The sequence below is a fragment of the Hevea brasiliensis genome, chromosome 8 (assembly GCF_030052815.1).
Source record: "Hevea brasiliensis isolate MT/VB/25A 57/8 chromosome 8, ASM3005281v1, whole genome shotgun sequence".
NCBI classification, from domain to species: domain Eukaryota; kingdom Viridiplantae; phylum Streptophyta; class Magnoliopsida; order Malpighiales; family Euphorbiaceae; genus Hevea; species Hevea brasiliensis.
The window spans coordinates 22,998,150-23,007,571 of record NC_079500.1 but is presented as its reverse complement, the minus strand read 5'-3'; the positions used below and the strand labels follow the sequence as shown (position 1 = coordinate 23,007,571).

The following is a 9,422-nucleotide window of genomic DNA, read 5'->3' as shown; positions in this document are numbered from 1 at the left end:
AGAATAAATAACATATTGCTAATGGACAATTTCAAATAAATATGTTATTAAATATATACAATATTTAAATGAAATGTTTATTGCCATTAATATATTTACAATGTAATTTACAAGTTACAAGATTAGTGCATGCTCTAGGGCACACACAACTAACATAACAGGCCTTGCTCTTAGGTATTTGCAAAGATTCATATCTTATATTATTTTAGGTAGGGGGCACAGCAATGGGGTTATAGGGAAAAATGATTTATGCTTTCTATGGTATATGAAAGAGAAGAAAAAGATAAATGGTGCTTACTTTCTTTATTCTCATATGGAACATATATTGTCTAAGCACTCTGCTAGGAGTATAGTTCTTAGAGGGATGGTGATTGTGATTGCAAAGTCATTTGGTTTTATCCCTGATCAATTTGGTATGATATCTATGGTTGGGCATTTCTTTTTGGATAGAACCATCATGACTCTAATGAAGATTTGCATGAAGAGAGGTGATGTATATGTGTTGGTAGATGAAAGGAATGTTAATATTGGTGTTGGTGTAGGGCAACAGTAGCAGCCACAGGGTGATTACATCACAGAACAATAACCTAATGTTGGGTCTTCAAGTTCCTAACAACCACCTGCAATTGGTCAATCAGAGCTATTTTCTTTTCTTAAGAATTTGGAAGCCAAGGTTGACAGATTGACTAATGCACATCAGCCTGCTATTGATACCCCATCCTCTTCCAATTCTGATATTTTGGTTGCCTTGACAGCTTTATAGGCTAAAGTTGATAAATTTGGTCAGAAATAGGCCAAGTTTGAGAAAAAGATCAAAAAAAGGTTTTCCTCATTTAAGAAAAAGCAGAGAATACATGACAGAAAAAGTTAGCAGCCTCTTTTAATCAGTTATACAAATGGGGCTAGGATATTTTTGAGGAGATGAAAGCCATGATAGAGAACTTGGACACCACTTCTAAGAAATCTGATAAGCCATCCCTTGCAGCAGCAACATCAATAATTCCAAATCCACAAGCAACAAATGAGCCAGTGCAGTCACCCAATGAAGAAGACCAGCTAGCTGTTTACTTTTAGGACATTGTTTTTATTTATGTTTAGTCTTAGTTAGTTTTTGGAACTTTGGCTTTTGGTTATGTAATTTATTTAGTATATTTTCTGTTTTGGTTATTACCTTTCTGGTTATTAGAACTTTTAACTATCTTTATCTATTTGTGAATGGTTGGAGTTTTTACTTTTTATTTTTGATTGTTGGCTAAATTTTGAGTTGTGCTATTTATTACGGCTGGCTGCATTTGTTTACTGTGTTGTTTCATGTTCTTTAACTTTGTAAGTTAAGATTCTTGTTAAATTGATCAATTTCTTTAATTTCAGTTTGTATTGACTATTGAATTAGCATTATTGTTGTTGATATTTGGTAGTTATTTAACTAGATTATTGAAAATATAGCAGTTTCTTTTTTGTTGGTTATTGAAATTTAGCATCTAAGGTAAATTCTGGACATCCACATGCCCTATATCGAAAATGCTTTAGTTCAACACGCCTCATGCTTTTTGTTTCACATGCCTCATGTTCAAAATGCTTATAATTAACATGCCTCATGTACATCTCCTGACTACTTAACACTGGGCATGTTACATTCCACATGGTAACTCTTTCCCATATTTTCTTGATTTATATCTTTTGAGATACCATTTATTTATTTAATTTACATTGTCGCCACTTCATTTAAATCGATGAGGACATTGTCTAATTTGAGTTTGGGGAAGGCAAAATTTTTGCTAAATTTTTAATCCTTTTCATTCACATTACTTAAATTGCATTCCATTTCATTTCATTTATACTTAGTTACTTAGTTTACATGCACCATACACGTATACCATGTAAATATATACACTTGCATATAATTATCATATAGATTTCATATAGTTTTTTATTTCATTTTTTTTATTATTTCATTTTTGCATTCATTTTTGGAATCATGCATACATAAAAATAAATTTTTACCTAATTTTTAGAAGATTGAGAATCATTTTGAAAAGCAATTGAGCTTGCCTCTAAATGGGTTTGATGGATTGAAAGTTCTGGATTGGTATAAGGTTATAAGATTCTTACTTAGGTTTATATCTTCTTAGTCAAGGGCCACCCAATCAATTACATTGAGTTCTGAGTGCTTAGAGAAAACTCTAGGATAAGAAATAGCTAATTGTGTCTCACCAATCCTAAAACAATCCTTCTAAACCTTTGGAGGCAAAATCTTAGCATTCATTTGAAAAGAGAAATGATCTAAACATTCTTTGGATTTTAAACCCACATTTTAGCTTTAACCAACCTCACTTTAAATTTCCCTTTGAACCAATTCGGGCCTTTATTTATACCCTTTATCTCCTTGGTACCCATAATTTAGCTAGCCATAAACCTAAAACTACCTACCCTTATGAGAATGATTGTTTAAGTGATAAATACACTATAAAACAAAAAGAGAGAGAGAGAGAGAGAGAGAGAGAGAGAGAGAGAGAGAGAGAGAGAGAAATAATTGAATGGGAAAAGTAACTAAAGTAAAGTTTGCTAGCAATCATATTATGTTATAAAAATTACCACCCAAGTATATAAAGAAATGAGTTTGGGGGTGGATTAAAAAGGGACAATTGTAATGTAAAATTCAATATTATTTATGTAGTCCTTAAAAGAGTTTCAAATTGGTGTGCTAGCAATTGTAGATTAATTGTAAAGTTCTTCCTTCCATTTGATTCTTTAAAAAAAAAAAGAAGTGTATCTTGATCTTTTAATAATTTAATTATTCTCATACTTTGTCTTCTTTATCTTTTCCTTGTTAGCCACACTATTACCTCTTAGCCCCATTACAACCCTTAAAAGTCCTTTTGATCTCTTGAAAATGTTTTGCTACATTAGTGGAGATTGGAATAGTTTGTTTGCCTATGGGATTGGCACATTATTCATCAATTTAACTATTTCCATCATCATTTGAGACACTTTAATTTGTGGATTGTTTTAGAATCTATTTGAGCATGATTTCTCTTTGTAATTAATTGCTTTGGGTTTGACGGAATGAATAATTGACCCAAGGCTAAGTGGTAATAACTTTAGTAAGAATTGAATTCCTTGTACCTTGAAGGCTAGGGGTGAGCTTAAGAGCTTAGCTGAGTGATTTTCATGAATCTGAAGAGAGGTAACCCAATTGCACTCAATTGTTTTTTTAAATTTGCTTGAGGAAAAGCAAAGGTTTGACTTTGGGGGAATTTGATAAGCTCATTTTATATAGGTATTTTAGGGTAGTTTTGCATCCATTTTACCCTTTTTAATATAGTATTTTTATGATTTCTATCTTATTTTAGTTAATTTATTAATTTTAGTTTTGTTATATTTCATTTTTGGATTTTTGATGTTTTTAATAAGTTTTAATATGGTTTAAAGGCAAAAAGGTACATGTGAGAGAAATTCAAGGTGATTTGAAAGCTTAAAGTGATGAGAAAAATGAAGAAAATTCACCTGAGGAAGCAAACCAGCCGAGATTGTCAAGGACCTCAACATGCCCGTGTTGAAGGGCGTGTGAAGATAAGAGTTAGTGAGCAAAATCAACATGAGGCATGTTAAATTCAACACTAGGTCGTGTAACCAGACTTTTTAGAACTAAACTTGTCGAAAGTTTCAGAGACTTTGACATGCCTCGTGTAACTGGTCGTGCAGAACCTAAAGCTCCTCTCTAGAAATCAACATGAGGCATGTTAAAAATTACTGAAATCAACATGAGGCATGTTAGATAATGCTGGCAGATTTGTTGACATGAAAAAATTTTTTAATTTTACACCTTTTACACCTTTTGTCTTTATCTCTTTAGAAACCACTTTTAGGGTAAAACTTTAAGGGATATATAAGCATCATATTCTCATTTTTACCATAAGAAGGAAGAGAGAGAAAATCTTCTTTGAGGCAAATTAGTGCAGAATGACATTTTTGGAGGAAGGCCATCTGCAAAGTGACATCTCCAGCTTGCTGTTCCTCAGAGATTTGATTCTTTTTCTTCTGAGTTCTTTTATTTTTAGTCTTATTTTCATGTTTTCTTACTTTATTTGATGTTTTCTACTTGTAAATACAAACATGAGTGAGTAGATACTTAAGATTTCAGAGTTGGGTGTAATGATTTAAGTTTTATTTATAGATTTGGATTGGTTTTAACCAGATTTTAATATATATAAGTTTTGATTCTTATCTTGTGTGCTTATTTACATACCCATTGTTGGTACCCTTTGGATTTTGTTTTTAATCTTAGATTGAAGGACTGAGAGGTGAAAATTTATGATAGATAATCAAGATAATGAACTTAGTCACCTAGTGTTATAAATAAACTAGTGGGTTAAGAGGAATTTTTAAGTTGATTAAAGTGCTTAAAGGGTTTTGGGTAATTAAACATCATATGAAAATTGGGTTTAGTTTCCTTTAAAACACACTTTAGTTTGCTTGAAAGAGTTTAAAGGAAATAAGAATCAACTTCCTTTAAGCTTATATTTCCCTTAAATTTGGTTTTGCCTATCCAAATCCTAGTGAAATTTACTTCATAAACCTCAACTCTGGAATCAACTCTGCTATTAATTAATTAAATCTTTATTTAATTGCTGGTGTTTTAGTAAATTAGTATAGTATTTAGAAATTTAATTATTTACCTTATTATAATTTTCTAATTTTTTTCAATTTAAATTTCTACATCTCATCCTTTAATTTTTTATACACTTTATGTTTAGCCAAAATAATTGAAACTTTTATGGTTTGGTACTCAAACATCAAAACTCTGTGGGACGATATCTTTTCTTTACTACTTGAACGATCTGTATACTTGCAGAGTATGAACCAATCATCTAAGGGCATTATTGTGAATTAAAGAAAGTATGCCTTAGAGATTTTATCTGATGCTGGACTCTTAGCTTCTAAGCCAGCAAAATCAGTAATGGATGCTTCAACTAAACTTCAGCAACACATAGGTGAATCCCTCTATGATAGTGCAGCTTATAGAAGGCTAATTGGCTAGCTCTTGTACTTAACCACTACCAGACTAGATTTGGCATTTGTTGTACAACAACTCAGTTAATTCCTTGCGCATACTACCTCTGGTCATCAATAGGTACCCCATTGAGTGCTCAGATACATTAAGAATTCTCCAGGAAATGGCTTATTCTTTCCTGCTACTTCTTCTTTTCAATTAAAAAGCTTTAGTGACTTTGATTGGGTTAGTTGTGTTGATACTAGGAGATTAGTCACTGGCTTCTGCATCTACTTGGGTGATTCTTTATTTCCTGGAAATCAAAGAAGCAAAGCAATGTGTCGCGGTCATCTTCTCAAGTTGAGTATCATGCTCTTACTTCTGTGACTTGTAAGCTTCAATGGTTAACTTTTTTACTTGATGATTTTCAAGTTGCTTATAAGAAACCAGCCTTGATTTATTGTAATAACCAATCTGCCTTACATAGAGCTGCCAATCCTACCTTCCATGAGAGAACCAAGCACATTGAGCTTGATTGTCACATTGTTAAGAAGAAAAGTTAGCTAAGGATCATCAAGCACTTACCTGTCTCTTCCGTAGCTCAAATTGCTGATATCTTCATAAAGCCTCTGCCTATTGCCCCATTTTATCATCTTCAATCCAAGTTAGGAATGATAGACATACATTCTCTAGTTTGCGCCGGGGGGGGGGGGGTGTAGTGTATTACTGGATATAAAGAAGACTGTGGAGGAGAGCTGAGCTAAGTTGACATAGAGTGAAGGATTTGAAGTTTAACTTGTTCTGTTAATTAGTTTCAGATTTTGTAAGTTAGTTTTGCTTTTGTATTCAAGGAGTTAGTTACTGACTTGTATATAAATAGATGATTCATTAAGGAAAGGTCAAGTTTTTAGTTCCACTTTCATTTCTTGTTAACATGTGGTTGCTAGGATTTCTAGTTATAATGGATGACATGCCACTATGCTACCTGAGCTAGCGAAGTTTTATTTCTCCTTACAATTAGATTAGGTCTACTCTTTACAAGTGATAAATTTCTGCCTATCTATATACATAATTCAATCAATATGAGGCTGGTTTAGTCTTGAAAACGACTTTAGTACTTCAGAGTTATAGCTGATTTAGTTGATAAAACATTGCCCAAGTTGAAAGATACATGTTTGAAAGATACAAGTCATTATGCTAAGTTTGCAGGTTCATATTCTTTTTGTTCTCATGCACATTGCACTTATAGAAATCAATTGTAATTAAGAAATATAATTATCAAAAGTGTTTGAGTGATGTATGTGTTGATGCTTCAATAATATCGTGCTTTCTAAATCAAACAACCATGGAAAGTGGCAAAATGCTCAAAGTATGTATGGTATCTCTTATGAATTTCAATTTTGAGTTCTCTCAATCTCTTTAAGTTAGCATACCATGTATTTGTGAAGTATGTTCAGTTTTGCTTAGGGTATCCAAGATTTATTTTAGAATAAGCATTTGGCGAAATTTGTTTCATTCAGTTCATTAACAAGCTAAATGGATCATAGGTTAGCTTCACGAATGACTTTCATAACTATAAGCATTGTAGTGAATAATTCTCACATATGAGCAGATATAGAGGGATTTGAACCTGAGACATACTATTCTAATTATAAGTCTCATACCCATTTTTATTTAATTATATAATACATTGATACATGATAATAGATGCACTATTCTATTCATTTTCATAATAGAGAAGTGTACTCTGAACATAAGATTTTTATCCATTCCCAATTCCTCTTAATTTATTACCACCTAGCTTGGAAGGCAAATACAAATGTTTTATTTATTGTACCTTTAGCCAAATCAGCCAATTTTGCATATTTAGCCTTGTACTCCAAAGCTTATTAATAGATTTCCCTAATAGATTAACAAAGTATTGATCATTATAACCATTTTTCATCTTCTTATTAAGCTCAGCCACAAATCCATTTTTAAGACCATTACATAGTCCAAAAACCTTGCTATGATATCATACCCCTTAACATGGTTTTAAATTGCGATCGTAGCCGTGTTCGGGGTCACGGTCGCGAGTAATTAAAATGGGCCTATAACAACTGTAACATAATGGTAATAGCTTGTCGCTATGCAATTTTTTAAAAAAAAATTTGCAAAGTTAATAAAATGAATAAATATAAAAAAAAAATATAATTAAAACTAAGATATACAACTAATAATAAACATAAATATATCAAAATAAAGACATTAGATCCTTTAGTCTTATAAAGCATTAGTATTAATCAATTTAAACCAAAATAACTAAAAAGATAGTAAATAACTAACCTTATTACCATCAAAATCAATGTCTAGGAGATTCTTGATTATCTTGACTTTGATCTTAGGATATCATTAGTTTAGGTTGTAAACTTACTATTTAATTTAGAAAATCAATTTCAAGAGTTAATTAAAAGATTATTTATTTTTCTTAAATTTTATCTTGTTAAAGACTAAGTTTATACTTAGTAAATATTATGAAAGTTTAAAACTTTCTTTGATATTATTTTATAATTATTTATGTATTTACCAAAAAATAATTCAAAAATAGCTAAAAATTAGGGGAAAAAACAATAACACACCCTTTAATCTCCTTTACTTCAAAACTACCTTGTCTATTTGATGATCCATGCTCTTGAGCTAAAAAATTTGTAGAGAATTGCTGGTTGTAGAGAAAATTAAGAAAAAATGGCTTAGTTACCTAGACAGAATGAAAATATGCTAAAATGCATGAGTCAAGATAATTTTTTGCACAAAAAGGTTCCCTCTACTGCATTTATCATGAAAGAGGTAAAAAAAAAAAAAACCCAAGAATTCTTAGTCAGAAAAGTAATGGCCATTATAACATAATGGTCGATAATGGCCGTTACCTTTAAATAATAGTCGTAACAGCCTTTACAATTACAAATTTAAAAATCCATTAAATAACGATGCTAACGGTAACAATAAGCCAAAAAGCCTTTAAATAATGGTCATTATGTAACATAGCATCTATTATTTAAAACCATGCCCCTTGATCCCACCTATCTCTTTTCCCTAGCTGCACCAAATATGGCTAAGTGCATAGTAGCCTTTAACCTTACAAAATTAGTAATCCCTTCTATTAATTCTCATGGTGTTTGCCCATTACCTTATGTGAGTTATTTCATGGAAAAGGACTCCAGTGAACTCCTTTCTTACATCATTAAAGTAATTTCCTAAATAATTTGCGCTAACATGGATTTCATTATTGCTAGCATAAACAACACCATTCATGATGTCTAGGAGTAAGTTCACCTTACCATAAAAATTAGAATCTGTTGCTTTAGCTTGTTGGAATATCTTCTTTGTTAAATCCATTACAGTTGATAGGATTCGTTTGCTATTTTGTACTCCAATCTCTCTAGTAAATCGGGCTTCGCCATATATTGAACCGTTGTTATTGGTGACAATGTAGTGAACAACATAGTTGCCTTGAATGTTGGCTAGGGTTACCAACAAAGAGAGGAAGAAAGCTTTGTGAAACATTGTGTAGCTAGTATTGTGTTTTTTTAGGTTTGTTTGTGTGAGAAATGTGTTAAAGTTCTATGGTTTATGTAAAGAGATTTGGCATAGTGTGTATGGATAGAGAGTTTTATATCATCATGCAAGTGGTTTTCTTACAGCCACAGTTGATGCATGAGCTCTGATATGTGCAATATACATATACTTCTAAGGATTAATTTGTCTACAAATTTGGCAATTTATTCATTTTTTTTAAGAGAATTTGCCAACATATGCTATTCACATTTTTTTTTCTAAAAAATATGATTATTTAGTGCATGTTTTTATTTATTTATTTTTAATAGAAATGACTTTGATTGGAATTCATTAGTAATATTTTTTTTTTATAAGAAAAAGAGTTATTAATCTAAAAAACTAAAATTTGAACCAAAAGAAAAAAAAAATACGACCAAACTAGAAAAATAGATGTGAGTGGAACCTTATACAAAAAAGAGAAAGCCTACCAAACAAAAGGAAGGGCAGGCAAAAGTACCTTATAAAAGCCTTTCAAAGTAGCTCTCTCGAATGTTCTCTTGACAATTTTCATTTTTTCTGGTCTAGATCGCTTTCTTTGTTGGAGTTGCTAGTCGTCCTTTGCCCCTTTTGAGTAGGGGACCACCTCCGCCCCTTACTTGGAGAGTGAATCTTTCCCTCCCCACCTCTGGATGGGGATTGTGAATAAATAATGTTTCTCAATGGTTTTAAGGTAGTTTTAGTGCTTATTGGGTGAGGGATTTTGTTGATTTACTTTTGAATGGATTGCATACACGTGGTTCTTAGGAAGAATTGGTTTGTGTGGATTTGTGTAGTGGTGCTGGGCTTTTGAGTGGTCACAAGAAAGGAAAGCATTCTCAAGGTTTCTGTTGATACC

The 9,422-nt window shown here is 31.7% G+C and overlaps 1 pseudogene; it reads right to left on the bottom strand.

Moving 5' to 3' along the window:
* Positions 1-4,890: 4,890 nt before the first annotated feature.
* On the bottom strand, positions 4,891-8,585 carry LOC110656535 (uncharacterized; annotated as a pseudogene).
* Positions 8,586-9,422: the final 837 nt, after the last annotated feature.